Source organism: Nannospalax galili, unplaced genomic scaffold, assembly GCF_000622305.1.
Source record: "Nannospalax galili isolate Female #2095 unplaced genomic scaffold, S.galili_v1.0 scaffold1237, whole genome shotgun sequence".
Taxonomy (NCBI): Eukaryota; Metazoa; Chordata; class Mammalia; order Rodentia; family Spalacidae; genus Nannospalax; species Nannospalax galili.
Window position 1 is genome coordinate 126,623 of NW_008339764.1, and position 22,867 is coordinate 149,489.

Here is a 22,867-nt window from a genome sequence, read left to right on the forward strand (position 1 = left end):
CAATTTATTTTTACACTTAAGGCCATTTGAGGATCTGTTCCTCAGGGGTCACATGGGCTTGGGAGGAGCTCCTTGCTTTTACCAGGTCCATCTATGTAAAGATAAGTCAAAGCTCCTACTCAACGATGGCTGGCTTCACTTGGAAGCATGGAGGAAATGTTTCCTCTGTGTTGACCCTCTTCTTTGTAGACTAGACACTGGTTCAAGTCCACCTGGTGGGGTCTCCATGGCCTCCTTGATCAAGAGGACAGGTGACTCACCACAGTTACAGGACATTTTGAGAGATGCTCATAGTCCCCTGGAACTTAGTCAACCTAGGAGAGCAAGGAGCAAAAACTGTCCTTTATGTCCCTCTGACCAAATTAGTATAGGCCTCAAAGTATGGCTGTTAAACATCCAAGAAAGTTAGGTCCACCAGTCTGGTACTTTTAATTATCATGTGCCTTGTAGATAAAGCTTGGGCAAAGACCAAATGTTCTCAGATAAACCTTGCCTGGACATATATTATATTCCTTGATCTAGTTGTATGTATAATTGGTCAGTAGGTTGTTGGACTAATGTGATTACCTCTGTTTCTTTCAAACTAGCTAGACATTATTTATCTCTCGCATTGTTTAACCCTTCCACCATGGTTTCCCCATTTAAGGTGCCCCAATTTTTCCCATTTCTCCCTTAATAATACCCTTCTTCTCCTGTGGTCCCACCTCTCTTGAGCTCCTTCATTCCCTTTATTTATCCCCTAGGTTCCTTAAACATAATCCCAGCACTTGGGAGGCAGAGGCAGGCAGATCTCTGTGAGACTGAGGCCAGCCAGGTCTACATAGTGAGTTCCAGGTCAGCTGTGACCACAGGAAGAACCTGTCTCAAACAGACCAAAAACAAAAAACAAACAAAAAACATCAACCAAACTAAAAAACCCATAAATGATAAGTGATTGAGGATATGGTATATAGGAGGAGATTCTTTGAATAAATACAAAGGTGTACTAAATTTCATTCATTTATAGGTTCTCAATTATTTGTATGCTCTTATTTAGTAAAAGATGATTTGAAGTTGTCACTTCTAAGATATAGGGTTGATAAATAGAAATTGATTAGCAAAGAAAAAAACCCACTCTCTACTCTTTAAGTCCTCACAAATCCAGAGCTTGAGACATTCACTTCAACTCGAAGGAATACAAGCCCCATTTGTTGTGTCTGAACATTGCCTCTGTTCTATTAATAGGAAGAAACCAGGACATACCTTCTCACTTCCAACCAGTGACAGGGTGGAGAGGGAAGGAATGAAGCTGACCCAGGCATCACTGCCTGTGGAGCCTGGCTTCAAATAACAAGCATTGCAATCCAGTTATCTCACTTAAACAAAAGGGGGAAAAAAAACCTGCACAAACACCAGAAAATTAGGGGAGATATTTTTTTTAACATCTCAAAAGAAGCATTTTACCACCTTTATCCCAGTTCAAGTTACAGGGTAAATATTCATTCAAATTGACATAGGAAGCTTTGTGGGTTTTTTATTTAATAGAGATTTACCCTTCATCTACTTAATCTTACTTTTTTCTTATTAGAGTACATACTTTGGAGTTGTCTATGCTAAAGGAGTGTGTTCTGGTTGTGATTTTGTTAACTGAAGTTCAATAACATTCTGGCGCTTTAAAGCTGTTTTTCTCTGTGCTGAGCACACTGCACAGATAGATAAGGAACAAAAAAGTTTTCATTTTATCTGAAGCCATATTTTCTATCAGTAATTGAAAGCATAGCATATTGTTAAAGACAGTTCTATTTTAACCAGAAAATTTTCTGTGAACTTTAACCTGTAATATTATCATTAGGCTGTGTATTAATCTGTTTTCCTCCAAAACTCTGTTAATTGCAGCAAAGTCTGCCATTCCTACCTTTGGATTCACTATATGGGGGACAGGTCACCATTTCTAACTATGTCCAGTCTCTGTCACATATTCAAAACCGGTTTACTTTTTTAATAGGAAAGCAAAGGGGTTAGGAACACGGGGGGTTAAAGATTTAAGCAGGGATGGGGCAGAAGGATGGGTAGTAGAAGAGTGGGGGGGGGCTGTGAAAATGGCCTATGAGACACATTACTTTATAAACTGATTTTAAAATAGAATGGGGGAGGAGGGAGAGAGAGATGGATTAACAGTGAAGAGCATGTACAGATCTTCCAGAGGACAGTAGTTCAATTCCTAGTATCCACACCAGACGTTTCACAACTGCCTGTAACTTCAGTTCCAGAGGAATCCAACACCTCTGGCCTCTGTGAGAACCTTCACTCACATGCACATATCCTCTTACCCGCTATCAAAAATGTAAAAAAAAAATTATGTGTGTGTGTGTGTGTGTGTGTGTGTGTCTAAAACTGGCAAGAAGGCTCAGTGAGTAAAGGCACCTGCTGCCAAGCCTGGCAATCTGAGGCTCACATGGTGAAAAGAGAGAAGGCAGCACACCCACATGCATGCACACAGCATAACTGGACTGAATAGGCCATAAAAAATAAAGATGAGGACATGAAAGTGGGAGGGGGACATGTTAAGGGGGCCTGGCTGGTGTGAGGGGTTAGGGACACACGTAATCAAGATATATACGTGTACAAAATTGCCAAAGAATAGGTAAAAATATTTTCAAAGATTCATTTTTTAATATTTAATTTATGTATACATGTGCTTATGTGAACATATGCCATGTGTGGGTACCTGCAGAGGCCAGGAGGAGGACCTGGAGCTGGAGTTACAGGCAGTTGTGAACTACCTGACATGGATGTTAGGAAGCGAACTTGGGGGGTTGTCTACAAGAATACCAAATGATCCTAACTTCTGGCCCATCTTTCTAGCCCCTAAAAATATTCTTAATAAAATAAAAAATAATAATTCCACTCCCTTCCAACGCCCCCCCCGCCAATTAGTTTGCTTTTTTAAAAAAGCTGTACTTCTTACCCAGCCTTCTACATAATTTGTCATTATTTGGAAGTCAATTTCAGGCTACTTTGCTTGTTTTATTGTTTATGTTTTTAATAAAGGCATAACTTTAACAGCCTGTAATTAAGTTCCTATAAAAATATTTCCCTGAAATAATAAATATCTGTAATTAATTTGTAACATTCTGACAGGTTTCCAGGAAATGGTAGTTTTCCTTATTTGTGCACAAATACAATAGTTAAGAAGTCAGAGAATGTCTGAAAAAAATTTAACTGGGGTCATGGTGCTAAATTCCTGAGAATCCTCTAGCTGAATCCTTAGAGATAAGCACTCCAAACTAACTGAACATTTACAAGGTCACTCAGTGGTTTAGGTTTAAATGCTGGGCCTCCTTTCCAAATAACAAAGTTGCAGCACAATCTACTAATTAATTGCAAAGTAAACACCTGTCCCCCACACTGAGACATCCTCCCAGAGCAGAAAAGGTCAGTGCTAGCTGATTTAGGACTGCTTTGGATCTACATGTTCTTAGGGTCTGTGTTCTTAGGGTCCACCTGTAGGTTTAGCCTGCTCACAGCTACATCACTCGCTGAACACTTCCCCTGCTTTTCTCTCCTTAGCCCTCTGCTGTGGGATGACAAATAATTCCTTTTGAAAATGGCTGATGACAGAGAAATTGATGGAGGAACTGACAGCTTATTCCTTGTGTCCAATAGACCTTCCATTTCCAACAACAGTTGAAGCAGGTCTCTCATAAATAGAATGCTTCAGTTGCTTGGAAAGTAGCAGCTCCTACCACTTTCTTCTTTTCATTTTGAATGAAAATTCCAAATCCACTAAGTTACAAGCAGAGTGCAGCAACTATTTTACTTTTCAATAAGGACTCATCAAATTCTTAGTATTTCATGGACATTGTTCTATATCCAGCACACACATATACAGGTATAAACATACATAGATACCATTTTTGTTGTTTTTTTTAGATAGGGTCTCACTATGTAGCTCTGACTGGTTTGATACTTGCTATGTAGACCAGGCTGGCCCTTGAACTCACAGAGATCCATCTGCCTGCCTCTGCCTCCTGAGTGCTGGGATTAAAGGCGTGCAGCACCATACCCAGCCTAATTACACTTCTTAGTAGTAACCTGAGTAGCAGGTTACAGAAACATTCTCTTGTATAATCATGGTATAATTATAAAATCCATAAATTTTACAGTAGTAAACTATTATTACCTAATATATAACCCACATTCAGATTTTGCCAAGTATCTCAGAATTATCCTTTATACAATTTTTTAAAAACTAAATCCCAATCATGACTCTACATATCCATTCATTATTTTTAAAGAAAATATTTATCCTACTTAAACATTTTAAATGCATTTGATGTCATCATATACAAAGATGAATAAGCTTATTATCAAAAACTATTAAAACTGATATAGGGAACCTTTTAACAAATTGTCTGTGCAAAATCAAGTACATACGCAGTACTAGCTAGAGACATGAAGACTTCAGAAAAGATGTCATAGCTTTTTTTTTACAAGTTACTTACAATATAGATGTTCAAGCTGACCTAAGACCCAAGTGACAATTAGCTAATAAATAACTATTGGTTAGTTTTTGCTGCAAAACATGTCCTTTAAACTTAATGGCTTAAGATAACAATTATTTCCTTAGCCAGCAATTCTGTGCACTGACAGAGTCAGCTGGGTGGTTTTTCTGCTGGTCTGGCTCAGACATGTTGCAATTTGATGGCTGGATTTAATTGGCTGGAGGTAGTGATTCGAAGACATTTGTCTGTGTGGCCGCTTGGGCTGGCCCTAAGCAGAGGAGCAGGTAGGTATGAATGGGCTGCTTTTCTCCATTCTAACCTTTTCATGCATGTGCCTCAAGTTTTCCTGCAAGTAACAGGTAGCAAGCCCCAGCACCTTTTCAGATCACTTTATAGAACCTTTCAAGTCCCTTTTCCTAGTTCATCTGCTTATTGACTCTTTGGCCAAGTCCAGTGTCATTGTGGGAAGGTTCGTGCAAAGGCATGAACAAGGATAGAAGAAAGTTGTGAAGAAACTGGGGGCCATTACAGTGACAATCCACCTAGCAGGTATAAAATTTGAATAGAATGAGACTGATGAACAGTGTCACGAATATGTTTTAGTCAAAATAGGCTGTAAGACTCATGAGACAAAATTATGTCTGTAATAGTTCAAGAAGAATCTCAAGGAAAATGCAGTCTGTATTGGGTGTCAAAGAAAGGACAGAAGTTTGGTCGAATTTGTGGACAGAGGTTTAGGAGTGGGTAAATGAGGGCAGTTCCTTGAAAAAACATATACAGACTGACAGTGAAGAGCAAATATAGAATAGAGGGCCCATACTGTCTTATATCTATCTAATACTAGAAAAGAATATTAAATAGGTATAATCAACGCAATTTATGATTTTATCTAAAAATCAGGCATAGGCTAGAATTGCTGTTGCTCTAAGGGCCAACAAATTAGAATAATTTAGATACAGAAATAAAGATGGATGAGTGTAAAGGTAAGCAGCAAAAACCAAATATATATTTATTACAATAATCCAGATTCAAGTACTAGCATTGAGACTAGAGAGAGGGAACAAGTACAGGAAACACATTAAACAAGGAGACAGAAAAGGGGCAAATTGGAGGCATTTTATACAACAAATAACAGAGTTTTGAAACTGTACATTTATACTCATCCCAGCTCTCCCCTCCCTGATACCTTTTCCTCATACATCATAGTCTGTCACATATTTGAAAAGTGCTCAAGTGTCCTGACATCTTTAGGATTTCAGAAGCCATTACATGGTTTTTCAAGCAGTTCTCCATAAGCCTTCCACATTTCCTGCCATTCAACACTTGTCAACGTCATTTGATCTCATGCCAAGAATACAGCACAGTATCTCCCTTGCACCAGATCAGCACTTACCAGTGCCAGCCGGCCAAGAAGGACAGTTCCTGAAAGGGGGAGTGAGGACTGAAAGAAAAAACAAGAGACAGAGAAAAGATACTTGGGAGGACTGTCAGTAGAGACTGCAGCCCAGGTTTATTTCAGCTCCGCCTTTTTATACAGAAGAACATCAGAGATAGCCACCGTTTGCTTAACTCAATTAGCTTCTAGCTTCGTTTTTCCCACCTGTATCTGAGGGTCAAGGAGCGGTCAAATACTTGTTGTGAACTCCACCACATAAACACGTTCCTCCTGACTTGGCAGATTAGGAACTGGTCTGACTTGGCAGATTAGGTACTGGTGGGCAAAACACAAACTCTAAGTAAACAAGCAAGCCTGCCACAGCTCAATGTACATAATGGATTAATAGCTCCCAACAAGCACTGACCCCAAATCAGACTTCTGCCAATGAGTCAGTGTCTGCATTTGTTCATTTTCCCTGTGATATCACCTGGTCAGTATATATCTATCTTATAACACAACTGAATCCTTTAGTAATTTTATAATTTCATTCATAGTCGGGCTAGCTCTAAATCAAGTTACTTTCAAATGTTTTTATAGATCATACATTAAAATATGTTTAATTTTTATAATCCATGCCTATTAAAATTTAAAAGCCTAGACATGGGCAAAATTTGTAAATCTTTAATAGTAACTTGTTTTGGAATTTTCTAGCTGCCATTATGCAGCTCTGTAATGCGTGGATACACACCCAAATGCAATATTCAGTGGCCAGCATACTCTTTTACCTGGATGACGAGATCTTACTGAATGTGGTTATAGAATTCTACAACCACTCTTACTGTTTTATATATAAACTAATTATCTTCAGAGAGCAAGGAATTTGGAATCATAAGTTATAGATCCACTGGCAATTCATTTTCTGGATAGTCATATACATGACAAGATCCTTAGTAGTAAATATGTCAGTACAATGACAGCTATTCCTGACAGGGCCCTTTCAAATGGATAACTATCAGGGGAGGCTTGACATCTTACAAACAAGGCAATGTGTACATAGAGCAGTTATAAATGGGAGACACAGCTCAGACAGGGAAGCCTCCTCCTCCATCTCCATCCTCCCACATAAGAATTTATACAAGTTTTGTTTGACCCTGTAATTCCTCTAGCATTATCATATTCCTTCAAACAAGTGTCTAAATACTGAAAATCACTCATCTCCTTGAGCGTGTATTATCGAAGATTGTTGTTCTAGGAAGTAAGTACAATTATTCTATAGAATTAATGGCTGTGGTTGGTTGAATGAGAAATGTCTCCCATAGGCTCAAGTATTTGACTACCTGGTTCACAGTTGGTGGCCCTGTTTGGGGAGGTTTAGGAGGTGCAGCCTTGCTGGAGGAAGTAGGTCACTGAGGGCGAACTTTGAGAGCTCATAGCCTGCTCTCTCTGCTTCGTGTTGACTGTTGAAAATGTGATGACTCAGTTTTCTGCTCCTGAGCCATGCCCACTGCTTGCTGCCATGCAACCCTGCCATGATGGAGTCCTATCCCTCTGGAACCATGAGCCAAAATACATTCTTTCTCCCACATGTAGCTTTTGGTCATGGCATTTTATCACAGCAATAGGAGAGCAATTAACACAAAGGCAAAGGATTTTTCCATAAATTTCATGATCATTCATACCATCTCCTGTTGGGGACCCCTGCTGTTTGGGTCGCAGTCTCTCCATGTCTGAATAGCCTAAGGGGCTCGACGTTTTTATGCAGAGACTCCCCTTTCCAGCAGGGTGCCTCTTGCTCTCCTTCCTGGCTCACTTTGAAGTGGCTGCCACAGATGCCCTACCAGAAACATGACCTCTGGCATAGAAACCACCAGGTTTTTCCTATATGATAATCAAGCATTGTCTGACAGCCTGATAGAAGCCCACAGCCACATGTAAAATAAGCATCCTAGGAGCACCTATCAGCTGAGGCTTTTGCTACTGCCACCACACTATAAATTCTCTAGTTTCCCCCTAATAAATCGAGGCTGTATCACTGAACTTGTCTGGAGCTGTATCTGTGTCTCACTGCGCCTGCGACCCGCCTGTGATTCAGTCTTCCCGGAGGGGGCTGTCCTTCCATCAACAACCACTCACTAAGATCCTGCGTTCGCAGTTCCTGCACCTCCCTCGCCCTCGTGGTCCAGTGGCCTACTACCGCATGCACAGAGGGAGCGTCCCGCAGTTTGGCGCAGAACCCGCCGGCAGCTTGCAGCCCCCCCGGGGAGCCTGGACTCGCCAGCGCCAGGCGCGGGCCCGCCGACCTGCAGACTCGTCAGCACTCCCAGCCACGGAGAGCCAGAGACCCGCCCAGCAGCAGCGCGAAAACCCCACCACCGTGCACACAACAACAATCTCCTATGTTAAAAATTTGTTCAATAGTAAGAACTATCTTACTATCTTTTGCATATTTAAGCATAAACCCTATTTTCACACAAACCCATAATATAAACAAACCCTCACTAGTGATAGTTTGAAGTAACCATGTTTTTTTTTGTTTGTTTTCAGTTTTATGATAGTGTAAAAGCTGTATGTATTTTGGGGAAACTACTTTATCTTTTTCAATGTTTGTTTGTTTGTTTGTTTGTTTGTTTGTTTGTTTGACACAGGATCATGCTATATGACACAGACTATCTTCAGATTCATTCTGTAGTCTCTGCTGACCTTAAACTCATGATCTATCTTACTTCCCCACACCCAGTGACAAGATTACTAGCCTGTACCACACATTTGACTGTGTTTTGAATTGTGTGAAGAATAATGGAACAAGGGTTAAATGGGGTTGGCATTGAGAGGACAGAAGAGAGGAGAGAGTATGGGGAGAGATAACACTAAAGACCTTTTAAAAAGTCATATGGAAACCTACTACTGTAGACGCTTCCTCAAATGTATACGTATATCAAAAGAGTTTAAATGGAGTTACCCTATAATGGGGAGAGGGGGCACTGCCTCTCCTAGATACCACAGGCTAGTAAACCAAAAAGCCTAGTGCCAGAAATGAGTCATTTCTTTTGGAATTGGTCAGTGAGTCCCATAGGCTCCCCTCCAACATTACAGGATATTGCCATTACTCTTGGTTACCCTCCAGAACTTGATGGTAAAACCCTATGACTGAAGACACCACATACTTGAATTGTGAATTTTGATACTTCCTCCCGGTGTTGAACAACAAGTTGTGGTTCCCAGTCAGCCAAGTGGTCACAAAGATAAACAAGTGTCAATCTCCTGTGTGTTGTTAGGCTATTATATTCAGATGTCTAGTAGGTTAAGTATGTTAAATATATTTTTTAATTTCTGACATTTTCAGCTTATATTGAGTTAAAAGGATAGAAGACTCCTCATTATAGGTTGATGATGATCTGTATGTAAAAATATATGCCTTTAAATAATGGGTATTAAAAATGCTGTAGTATAAACACTGGATAGTGGCAGTGGATGACAGTTTTTAAAGCATGGCACTCTAATGGAGGAAACTTCCCAAAGGTCAGAGCTGGCTGAAGTGAGCACTGGAGAAGGAAACACTAGAGGGCACCATCCCCCTCAACTGCAGGAACTAGTTTTACTTAAGCCAAATTGCCGAGACCTATAGCTATTTTTAAATATTTCTTTTCCAGAAGAAAAAGGTCTGTTATGTTGTCTCATTAGCTTTGAAAACCCACTAATTTAGACATGTAATTTCTGAGTGAACTTGCTGAAACATCTATAATTAATTACATTTTTATTATTGTAGTCAAATAACTGAGAGGGAAAGAGATATCTGGGATTTGTGAAAGAAATAATTTCTTCCACCAAGTTATTATGCTTACAGTAAAGTTAAGCATGTGGCCTGGCAAAGGCTAGTTAAGAGTGCTTCTTGTGGTCCACTTTGCCCTTCATCTTAAACAGTCAGCTCCAACAGAAGACCCTTTGACCAAAATAGCTCTCCACTAGACTGTCATTCTACCTGAAATCCATCAGAGCAATAGTTCCTAACATTTTCAGAGTGAGAAACTCTACAAGCCAAGTTTCACAGATTACTATCTGCTAGTTCTTGAATTCAAGTTATATATAATATAAATAGAAGTAACATTGAAAATATGCTGTTTAAAATATACTTCAGGAATAACTTTTACTGAATTAGTATTATCTTAACTGCATCAGTATATATTGAAAATGTAACAGTAATGATTTGCAATTTACTTAGTGAATAGTAAGTTTCTTTGCTTAAGTAGAACCATGAGCCCCTGACATGTAAATACATAGTCTAATCATTATTGGTAGCACAAGTTCTAGAATTTCCCAAAGGGGAATCACTGGCCTTATTATATCACCAAACCTCCACTTTTGAGATAGAAACATCTTATTTTTTAGTTAGATCTTTTTTCTTTTTTAAAACTTCACCAACCCTCAGAAATGGAAATTTATGTATGTCTATCTACAATTTTAAAAGGCCACAGTGCCTGTCATTCATTAATTAGCACACTTGATATAATTTGTTTGTAGTTGCCTACACATGATTTTTCTGTGAAGATATACCAAAGTTAAAGTACTTTTAAATATCAATGGAAGCCTGATCTCTCAAAGACGTCAGTTCTAAGTAGTGTGTCTATTTGACCTGACCATCTTTCTCTGGTATCCTACTAAGTACATAATGTGCATTCTTAGCTCAAATTTCCTGCAAGTTTTGATATCCTAGGTGAACCATCTCCTGGCACTACTAAAAGGGTATATCTGGCATCATGGAGCAATGAAGACAGCCAAGATTCCACAGCTTAACTGACAGCAAAACTACACTGCTCAATTCTAGTGAAAGTCAAATTGCATCGTTTACAAAAGTAACTTACTGTATACTCTGCTCCTGATTCTCATTGAAATGTATGAAGCAGAGAGCAAAAATGTTTAATTAAGTAAAATAATCACTCAGTTTGGCTTCACCTTGAAGCCATACTACTTTCAAGGTAAGTTTCAAAATACGGGAAAGACCACATCCAGGAACAACCCAAAGAACACAAACATCTCAAAAGGCAGCATTCAATTCCAAGTTCAATTAAAAAGCTTTCACATAATGTGGAGAAAATTAATTACACTTTCCTATCATTCGAGGTTATTTTACTATAAAGTAGACATGATCTTACTTTTGTCAAATATCCTTACTCTTGATAAATAGAACAGTGGATCTAGTACAGAGGTAGAAAAAAGAAGAAACAAAGGATAGATATTTAGGTAAATAGGTAGGTAGGTAGATGATAGATAGATAATAGATAGATGATGATAGATAGATAGATAGATAGATAGATAGATAGATAGATGATAGATAGATGATAGAAGCTTAACTATACAAGGCCCTCTTGAACATCAGTGCTCCAATGTCTTTCATATGTGATTGTGAAAGGCAATTCTGAGTCACATTTCATTTGTGGCCCTTTGGCAGCAGAAGACAGAATCTGGACTTAGTCTCCTGAGTTGAGGAATGCTAATCTAAGCCAATCTTTTCTAAGATCAAGAAAGTAAAAGTAAGTGATTTATGCAAAATTATACAATTAGCTCAGGTCACCCGAAATACAAGACTCTAAAGAAGACAAACGACAAGCCTCTTCAAGGTTTGTCTCATGTAACTTCCACTGCCCCAAAATTTTATAGACAAAATTACATAGAATCATTGAAATAAAATTCCTCTGATTCCAGGAAAATTTATCAGCTAAGTGCTGACTTCATTTCGACACCATATCTGGAAACTCAGGAAGATGATTAGCAAACTTATAAATAGATGGTTACAAGTGGTTTGATGTCATCTTTCAAGCATAAATAATGTTTAGCAGGTGTCAAACCAAGACCTGATTCTGTTTGATATTTTTATCAGTGACCTAGATAAGACCCTGGCAATCTATAGAGCCAAACTCTCTCAAAAGAATTACACATTGTAAAAGCCTCATAGTGTCTCAAGCCCACAACTTCCACTGTCCCATAGTCAAACTTCAGTTTATTCCCATAGCTCAAGGATCTCACCTAGGAGTGAGATATCTTATTAATTACCATTAAGCTAAGACTGACTAATATGAGCACTTCCAAATGTCTTAGGGACTTTTGCTTTTAAAAAAATGAATGAATAGCCAGTCATAGTGGTGCAAGCCTTTAATCCTAGCACTCAGGTCTACATAACAACTTCCAGGCCAGCTGGGGCTATAGGGAGACCCTGTCTTAAACAGATTTTTTTAAACTGAGTTTATTGAAAAGAATGCTATTTAATAGGTGCATCTCTACATTGTGACTACAATGAGACTATTTTTTTTCCTATCAAGCATCAATAAAACTCTTCTAAATTCTTCAACAATTTTCTAAATTGTAGAAAAATTGAAACTATAGGATTCTTTCTGAACTAAACATTTGAACCCTCATTAGCAATTGAGTAATAAGCATCTATCAGTACATGCAGTGAAAGGATTGTCCTTCCTTTCTGATTTATATTATATGAGTATATTCTTCTTTGGGGGTAGAGACTAATATTTTACAACCTCTCAAAACAGTTCAGAGCTCATTATATACATAAAATACTTGACTGTAAATTATACTGTCTTAGTTTGTTTCTTTATTGCTGTGACAAAATACTCTGAACAATACCAATTTGGGGAGGAAAGGGTTTATTCAGCTCACAACTCCCAGGTTGTAGTTCATCAGGGAGTCCAAGGTAGGAACTCAGGGCAGGAACCTGGAAGCAGGAGCTGGAACATAGGCCATGGAGGAATGCTGCTTACTGGCTTGCTCCCCTGGCCTCTGCTCAGCCTGCTTTCTTATGGAACACAGGCCCACCTGCCCAGGGGTGGTGCCACCCACGGGCTGGGCCCTCCCACATCACTCATCAAGAAGATGCCCCTCAGACATGGCCACAGGCCAGTCCAATAGAGGAAATTTCCCGATTGAGGCTCCCTCAACCCAGGTGTGTCAAGTTGACACTAAAGCTATACAGCACATATACTAACATCTTCTACCCTTTTAAGTACAGTGTCCTCTTGAACATCTCACACACGCACACACATACACACACACACACACACACACACACACACGGTTGGTTATATGTGTCTTTTGTTCTCTACAGTGAAACTGGAAGGAGACGAACACATGACTAGCTTTGGTTTAATCAAAGACAGAAAGCAGCTCTATCAGAATCACTTAGATCTAAACATTATTTCTGGAAGTAACAAAAAAAATGTCTGCAGTAATTTGTAAAGGGGTGTTTTAGCCATATGTAGTACATTCTTTTTTTAAGATTTATTTTTATTCTTAATTATGTGCTTACGTATATCTGTGTGGAGGTATGTGCAACCTGAGTGTGGGTGCCTGAGGAGGCCAGAAGACGGTGATGAACCTCCCAGAGCTGGATTTACAGACGATTGTAAGCCACCATGTAGGCGATGGGAACCAAATTCAGGTTGTCTGCAAGAGTATACACCCTCTTAAGTGCTGAGACATCTCTCCAGCTCCTGTGGTATATTCTTAATGACTATACCACTATGTTTAAGAATAAAAATAAAAATTACACCAATTGGAGAAAAATTTACAAATTTGGCTACTTAGGAGCAGCCACAAATATGTGACAGGCCTAGAGACTAGACTGTCTCATGCAGACTCTGCTGTTAAAAATATTCCAGTGATATATTTTTATAGCTAGCCAGGAGAAAATGTCCATAAATAGCCCTAGGAAGACTGGCCAAGAACTCACGTTGCCAGTAAAAATATTAAATTGACCATCATTAGAAATATTTCAAAATTGGCTAATGCTTTAAAAGGGCAAAATTAGTAGAAACCAAATAAATCATGGTAATATTGAAGTGTGGAAGGTTATTTTTATTTCCTACAATTTGTGTTTTTCTAATTTTCTCATTATTTCTTTCTCTGTTTTAATATCCTATCTCTTTATTCACCCAAATTTTTATTTGTATCTATCACGTTGTATTGTTGTTTCTGAGTGTGATTTTTTTCTTAAACCTGTTCTGACAACTTTCCTTTCTGAATTTCAAATCATCCCTGACAGTCAATACCTTTTAAGGAAAAACAATCTATATGGGTGTGAGGTTAGAAAGGAAATGGAAATCTGGATCAATTAGAAGGCTTTCATCCTGATACCCACTTCCTTGGGTGTTAACTGTCGGCACTCAACCATGAACTATGACTTGGCAGCTGTGGACTCTAATCCTAACTCAGGTTTGTGAAGTTTCACAATTTTTTTCCTTGAGAACAGCCAATGCTGAGCTAGCGTAATCCCACAGAGCCCGAATCTGTGAAGATCACTCTGCTTGAGTCCATATAAGGAATAGGGCTCTTGACCCAGGGCAGCTGAGGAATGCCCAGCCCTTCCAAATGCACAGCAGCCATGGTGGTGACCTGGAGGCTTTGCAGCCAATCTCTGACGGCTTTCTCTCACACTAGATTGAGAGAGCTTAGGCAGAACTGAAGTGCCAGCCAGCAAGATATCTCAAGAAGATAGCTTGGTACACGATGCCTTCTCATTTCTTAGGAACAATGAATATTTATTTGCTTGTAAACCCAATTAATTGGACATGATTTAAGTGGTTATAAATTTAAACTGAAGAGCTTCTTTAATCAAAGTCTTACATGTTTCAACTTCTTCCTCTGATAAATTCGAGTCATTTTAGATCTCCATTTATGCTTGAGTTAGGGAAGAAGCTCACAATGAGAAGGACAATAGGGCAGGGGTCCAGATAACGGCTTAGGGCCACACCTGAATCATCTTTACAGCCTTTTCCATTTGGGGAAGTGATCTCTCATGTCATCTTTAGATGTAGACAGTATTCTTATCTTAACCTTTACAAGTTTAGTATCAAAATATCATTTTTAATATAGCAAACATAAGTTCTTTCTTATATTCCCATTTTCTCTATGCTTCTATGATTATAGAGCTTTTACTAGTTAATCCAGAAAGGGTAATCTCAGGTAACAACTTTAGAAACACACAAAACCTGTTCCCATAAAACCACCCCTGTGTCCCTTCTTATCACACTCTGCTGCTGAAAAGAACAAAAGAAGTGGAGTCAGCACAAGCCCCCTTTTCCTGTTTTCCTCACTTACTGCGGCTCCAAATTCTTACTGAGGATTTCAAAGTAAGCAAGAGTTCACTGTAAGCAAGAAAAGGAAGGCTGCAATGACTCTCATACCACAGTTCCTCAAGCCTCTGAGCCTCGTAAACAGCTCTAGGGTTATGCAGAATGACCACAGATGGATTTAATTTGTTTTTTCCAGTTTTTCTCTAGTTTAACTTAAGATTGAGGTTCAGGACATGGAAAATAAGCCGGTTTCAGAAGAGTCGGTTCATGACTCACTGACAATTATTTTGGGACACTTTTGATAACTCAGAGTGAGCTATGTTAGTCTTCAAAGAGGAGTTTTTAAAAGTTACTGTTCTGCTTTCAGCAAAGCATATTGGTCTAATGACAAGGGGACACAGGATTTCTTTGGTGTTGGCAATCTGCTTTGTTTTCCTTAAACAAGTGTATTTAAGGTTAATAAAGCCCTTTGGAATTTTAATTTCCAAAACACTGTTGCATATAAACTTAAGTGAACTGTCAGTTGATTAGAAAATGGCACTATCAGGTGTGAACAATGACACTTGTTTCTCACACAAGACGTCCAGCAAACAATACTGGGAACAGAGCCAAGAAATGCCATTTCACTCACTTCAGACTTCCATAATAAGTCTCCATCCCCAAATCCCTGTTCTGCCCTCTGACTTATCCACCCACTCCAAACCTTTCCTGTTTACACTGTAAAAGAATGGTATTTATAAACTTTTACTCCTTAGCAAATGGGCTCAACATAAAACCTTCACTGTGGTATACAGTGTCATTTTGAAACCCTATATGAATCCAATAGATAGTGAAAAGAAATAATCCCAAGCTAAACCCTGCCACTTAATTCTGCTATAAAATTATCACTATCAAAGTGTGCTGGGATTCAGTGAGGATTCAGATTCTTACAGATGTTCAGTAGCTTTCACTCTTTTCAGAATGGATATCAACACTGTTAGGAGAGGTGAACCTGACCTGGAAGAAGCCTTGTTTCATGGTGTTTCAACCTACAAAATTGATCCTCCCCTTGACCTCGATTACTGAACTTTGTAGAAGCCATTACTAGGCATCAGCAAAAGTTTGTTTCTGAAACCTGAACAAAAAATAAATATTCACTAACACAGTAGGTAAAGATCTCTTGGTCATTTCCCTTATGTAAACAAATTGCCTTCAGCTAAGAGTCCAGAAGCATCTTTAACTGCTACTAACCAGCCAAAGGTCAACTCGTTGGAGTTTGTTTTACTTTCCTCCCTGTGTGGGAATTTTAGAAACTACCATATCTTTTTAAAGATGACTTCGTGTAGCTCTTCGTGTTATCAGGAACTGTTGGGATGTCTCTTCCAGTGTATAGCACTGAGACAATTGTGCTGTTTTCACTTTCCTCTCCAGAGGGAAAGAGTCTCATCCTGTGGTTTCAGTGAACACACAGAAGCATATACAAATAAATCTGCCTGCCTCGTCTTTCTGTCTCCAACACACTCAATTTTAAAAGATGTGTCCAAGTTTGAGTGCAACTGACCTGAGAAAGCACGGACTTTGTTGTGTCAGTGTTGGTCTCTGCCAAATTTTCACTCTCCACCATCGTTGGGGGCTAAGCCGCCACCTGGCTCTTATCCATTCTAGCCACTGCCAACTGCTCAAAGGTATGTTTTGCCTCCTTTCTGTTTGTGGCTGCAAGAGCCAGAACACGCTGCTCACCTTCCTTACATGTAGCTCTGTGGACACACCAGCTTCCATTCAGAGCAGCGCCTTTTATAAGTCTTTGTAATTCACCACTTCACACAATCTTTTGCCCTTCAGCTTCTCATCTCTTCAATCACCCTATAAGAAAGCAATCATAAGCGGAAGCCATGATTAACAATAACTGTAAGGTATCATTACTGTACAATTTGACTAGGTAATTAACATCAATTAAGGTTATTCTTTGACACCCAATAATGCAGGCCAGAGTTCACAAGTTCAGGTCTGGTTCTCAGCTCCAAGCCGGGCCTTCTGTTCTATAAAAGGAAATTATCTCTGGGGTCATACCACACAAGGCTCACTCAGTGACACAGACCAGTGACTGCACTGGGCCAAATTTGCTCAAAGAGCAGGAGGTAAGGCAAATTTGAAGAAGATGGACCAAGTGTGAAAGAGCAGGCCAGCCTGCTCATATTCCTGTGCTTTCCAGCACCTCCAGCCCTGTCCTTCACCACACGCACTCACTGGGAGAGCCAGCTCAGGCCCCAAGTACTTCTTTCCTCCTTTCTTCCTTGCCTTTCTCTTTATATGGCGCTGTCAGCTTGTCCATTCTCTTCATTCATTCTCTCTCTCTCCCTTTTTTTATTGAGATTTGTTTTTTTCAGTCTTCTCTTTGCGTTACCATGCTCCCTACTCTGCATAACCAAAACCTTAATCCAGTTTCTTCTAACAGCTCTTCTTAGATAGAAAGGAGGGAAGACTGGACCTCCATTCCCACAGAGCAGCTGAGATTTTTTTTTTTTCAAGTCTTGCATGTAATTTATCACTTCAATTTGGCTGAAAGTTCTTTGAGAAAGGCAATATCCATATTTTGTCTTTGTTTTTATTTTGTTTTATTTTCTAGCAGGGTTGGGTGCTGCAGCAGGAACCCTGCACGTGCTGCGCAAGTACTCTACTACTGAGCAATGGCCCCAACATGGGATGCCCTTATCTTTCTTACTTTTCTTTGTGGTCTCTATTGAAGATATATAACAGCCACACAAAAATGCTTGTTGATCAATGGACATGTAATATATATTTGTATTATGAATGTGTTAAATGTTCCAAAAGAATTTATTATTTGAAATTATTGATGATTCAGGAAAAATCTTTTGGGGGAAAGTGAAAAATTATGGACTTATTATGAAGCTTTAAAGGTCAAGTGTCAAAGGTAAATGCAAGAACCAATGACTTTCACAAAGAATTGTATGCCAATAAATTTTGTGTAATATAACGTATTACTAGGGACTCTACAGCATGTGCTCATTTTTTCTCTAGGTGTTTTGCATGTTCTATCTCATTCTTCAAAATATTAATAACACTATGAGATGAAAACTGTCACCTATTTATCCATAATTTACTAATCAAGAATTAAAAGAGAAAATAAATCTCGTGAGTTCAGTCCCTAGCACCTTCCCTGCCCTGTCCCTCTCCCTGAATTCAGAGCCATGTCCTACTTAGTGAATTTGAAGCAATGGCCAGCTACATTACTATAGTCTCCATCTGTTCACATTGCCCTCAGCATCATGCCCACCCTCAAACTTTCCATGAGCTCAAGGTCATCAAAATGAAGACTGAAAGGCAGGCATGGGGCTATGCACTCATAATCCCAGCAGAGAGAGGAAATCAATTCCTGTTCATGCCCAGCCTAGACTACACAGTAAGACCCCATCTCACAAAACAAAAACAAAACCCACAAAAGAGGAATGAGACATTCATCTGGCACCATTCAGAGTCATGCATTAAATTTAAGTGTAAGTAGTAGAAACACAGAGCTACTGACAAGAGAGCAAAGGACCCGGCCTTGATCCCCAGCATTGGTTATGGGAACAGCAAAAAGCAAAAGCAAGCATATGCCTCTCAGTGACTTCCAGCAGTTCCTAGTCCGTGAAATCAAGTAGCTTCAGGTGCTATTGGTATGCAAGATATCTTTCTATACAGGAATTACTCACAATGGCCCCTCTAAAAAACATAAAGCCCTCAAGGAAAGTGCATCAGCTGATCAGTCCCATCTCATCGAAACTGTCACAAGGGAAAAGGAAAAGATGAGAGAAACATTTAAGTTGCTAGATTAAGCAAAACAGACTTTGAAGTGAGTGGGCCTCATCCATTCAGCTGAAGGCCTGAAAGAAACAAAAAGGCTGATCCTTCACCCAGCAACAGAATTCCTTTGACATGACTCTCTCCTGACTGAAATGTCAGCTCTGCATGGATCTCCGCCCTGCCAGCCTCTGGCTTGGAATCACACCATCAGCCTCTGGATCCAGAGGCTTCAGACCAAGCTGGAGGGACACCATCAGCTCTGTTGGGGTTCTAGCTTGCCATGTCACTCTGCAGTTTGAGGACTTGTCAGCCTCCATAATCTTCTGAGTCTACTCCTGGTAATACAGTTTTTGCTATGGATGTACATCTCAATGTCAGTTCCTATTGCTGTCATAAAATACCCTGACAAAAGAACTTAGGGGAGAAGGGCTTGCTTTAGCTCACAATTCCAGGTTACAGTTTGTCGGCTGCGGAGCTTGAGGGAGCTGGTCACATCATGTCTACAGTAAGAAAAAGAATAGATGCATGCTTGCCAGTAGCACTCAGCTTGCTCTCTCCTTTTCATTCAGTCCAGAGCCCAGTCTATGAAATGGTATGGCTCACATTTGGACTGGCGCTGCCCACATCTAGAATGGGTCTCCCAGCTTCAGTGAACCCAATTAAGAAAATTTCTTACAGGCATGCCCACAGGTCAACCTACTCTACATGGTTCTTCATTGAGACTTCCCAGGTGATTCTAGATGATGACAAGTTGATAATTATATCTAAGCCACCAGAGTGTCTACATCAATTGGTTCCATTTCTGTGAAGAACACTGATGACCACAGCACTTCATCTACATGGACCATGGGGAACAGATGTTCTTCTTTGAGGTCCTTAGAGTTTTTCAAAAGAAAAATGATACTACTTCATTATTATCCACTCAAAATGTAAAAACATCATATTACCTTTCATTATAACTTACAATTCTGAGTCAAAGTGTTTAGATGTTCATATAAAAACTGGTTTTGAAACATAATCTCCAAATGATCAATTTAAATACTTGAGAGTTCAGCAATTAGCATTCATAACTCTAGTTATGTATTAGAGATCCTATTTTAATACTGGTTTGCTGTGGCCTATGAAAGTTTATTAAAATGTGGAAATAATTTAGGATTTTTAGATGTCGGTTTAATAACAGCTATCGGTTTTGCATTTTTGTTTATCATGTGCGTGCATGCTCATACATGTACAAGTGCAAATATATGTCAGTGTGCGTTTGTGGAGGTCAGAGGACAACCTTCAGGAGTCAACGCTTTTCTTCTACCATGTAGATCCTGGGGATCAGACTCAGGTTGTCAGACTCGGTGGCAAACCCCTTTACCTACTGAGCCATCTTGCTGACCCAATAGTAGTCCATTTTAAGCTACAAAGTTGGTTTTTCACTATTAACTTTGCTCTTCCTCTAAAATACTTAAATCTACTAGTCTGTAACTTGATTTTGCTTCTAGACTCAAATGGAAGCACTGCACTCAGTTGTTTCCTTCTTAAGCAAGTCTCAACCATTCACACATACTTTGTAGTTTTTATTTGCAGGTCTGATTGCCACATGAGCTTTTGGACTTGATTTTCAACTTAGAAATCTTACTTGTGGGAGCTGTTCATTCATGTAGTTAATTGATCAATAGCATCTCAAATTTCAACAGCCTGTGATTTAGTTCCTTATATAGTTATTTTAAGGTAATTTGTTCCTCCTATTGATAAACAAGTTTTGACATGGAACTTGCTCTTTTATGGTTAGTATTCTGAGGTCTTACTAAGATAAAAGTCTAACTATTTCCTTTACTTTATGGTCTCTTAAAAATCAGTCTTGGGAACATGAGGATTAGATAAATCTCAATAAAAACATTAAAAATAGAACTCCTCAGAATATAAACTGTCTACGGTTTCCTAAAGTTGTTACTCATCTAATATAATAATATTTAGAAACTAGAGTCTCATTTGATGTGATTACTTTCAGCTTTGTGTTTTTAAAAATTAAGTCAGGGAACTGGGGAAATGGCTCAGTGGGTAAGACTGCATGTTCTACTAGTATGAGGACCCGAATTTGAATCCCTAACTGGACGTAGCTGCATACCTTCAATGCCAGCATTGAGGGGTAGAGACAGGTGGATCCTGGAACCTGAGAACTCACTGGCCAGCCAGACTAGCAAAAACTACAAACATCCAATTCTGTGAGAGACTCTGTCTCAAGGCAGTATGGCAGAGATCAAGAGAGGAAGACACCGGCATCCTGCTCTGGCCTCCACATGGACACACATGGGTGCACACCCTCTTACACTCTTGTGGAGGCACCACACTACATACACCCACATCCATACACCAAAACATTAAATCAAATTAAAGTGTTTCCTTAGATTTTAAAACATTTAGATTTCTTCCTCCCAATAACAGACATTCAGTGCAAAAGGATTGTTCAACAGTATAAAGAGTTAATAACTGGAGTTAGTCAATAGAACTGTTTTAAATCATTGTAATTTCTGAAAGATAAAAAGGGAGGAAATACCTGCTATCGTGCCAATGAGCAGCCACCTTCTTCCCAACTGCTTGGATCAAAAATAGACGTGAGATTTTTTTTTTGATACAGAAATCATGTCTGAACTGCCTTATCAAACTATAAACACATATAAATACTTAGCTAAAAATTGAATATAGATAACTCGTCTAGTAAAAATGCACCCATTGCTCTTAAAACAGTTCTATTTAGTTTCTGGTTCATTTGAATTATTCTCCCAATTACTTAGGAAAGGGAGTACCTAAAATAATAATGAAGATTTGCTCAGCTGTATGAACTATTATGTCCCATGTGTGAACTTAAATTCTAAATTTTTTTGTCACTAATCAGAGTTACAGGTAATTTGTGTTCAATATCGAGGCTTTGGTCTTCAGTGTACTCTTATTTTCCTTGTCACATTTTCAGCGTATGATCTGTCTTTTTGGCCGTTATGTTCTTTACCCCTTTTTTTCTCTGGAAAATCAAAAAAATCACTTTAGGAGCATATCTTTTTCAAGCCAAATTTTTTTTTCTGGTGCAATTTGTTTAGTTTCATTTGTGTAATGGAGTTGATTTTTATTTGCAAATTCTAAGTAATATCTAAGTCAAGACTTTACAGCAACCTTTGAAAACATTTGTGCATGTGTGATTGTCCTGAGGGTGCAGCTATGTTTCCCCTAAGTTGTTTGCTATGGACTCCTAGCCAATAGGGAAAAAGACTGAATAATGACCCCAGTTCATTAGCCTAGAACTCAATCACTCTTTAAGTCACAGAGGAAAAGATCTGGGTTGAAGGTGAAACTAGGATTTTATTTTGTATTTAACAAAAGAATGATACACTTGACCATTAAGAGCATCTTAAAAATGTAAGAAGGAAGGCCTAGAGTCATCCATGTTTAGGTTCAATTGAAGAGATAGTTTGTAGAAAATATTAACATAGTTTAAGTGTTATCTGGGGGTTTCAAACATTGCATAGAGGTTAATCTTAAGAGCTAGCTATGGGTGACAGACAATTCATAAAATAAGATGCTCTAGGAGCGTGACAGAAGAGGAAGGCTGAAAACACAGTGCTTCCCTCTGGTTATCTATTCTCTGACAAGATTATTGGGCCATTGTGGTCTCTGTATTCCTCTGCATTGAACCACAAGTCAGACTGCAGCCCAGAGGACTAAGAAGACACAGGAACTTTCTTCCTTATCCAAAAATTGGTAGTATGTTCAGATTTATCTGGAAAGGAGGGTTTATTTCTGTGCTGTTAATGAGTCAAGCAAAATGAACCATTATAATATGTTGGGGTTCAGGAAGAAAAGGATATAATACAAAACTTTGCCACTACCATTGTTTATCAGTGAGGGGACATCTAAGATATACCACAACACCTTTTAGACTCTAAAATCAATTGCATCCGGAGGTGAGATAATATTGCTACTATTCATTCTTAATGTGTCAGGCACTGAGCAAAGCACTCAATTGTTACTATAAATAGGCCATATAGCAACCTCTAAGGTAAGAATCAACATTCTGATTGTGCAGATGTTCTAATTGGGCTCTAATCACATAGTACATGTGATCAGGGCCTCACACCAGTCAGAGACTCCTAACGCCCTTCCCA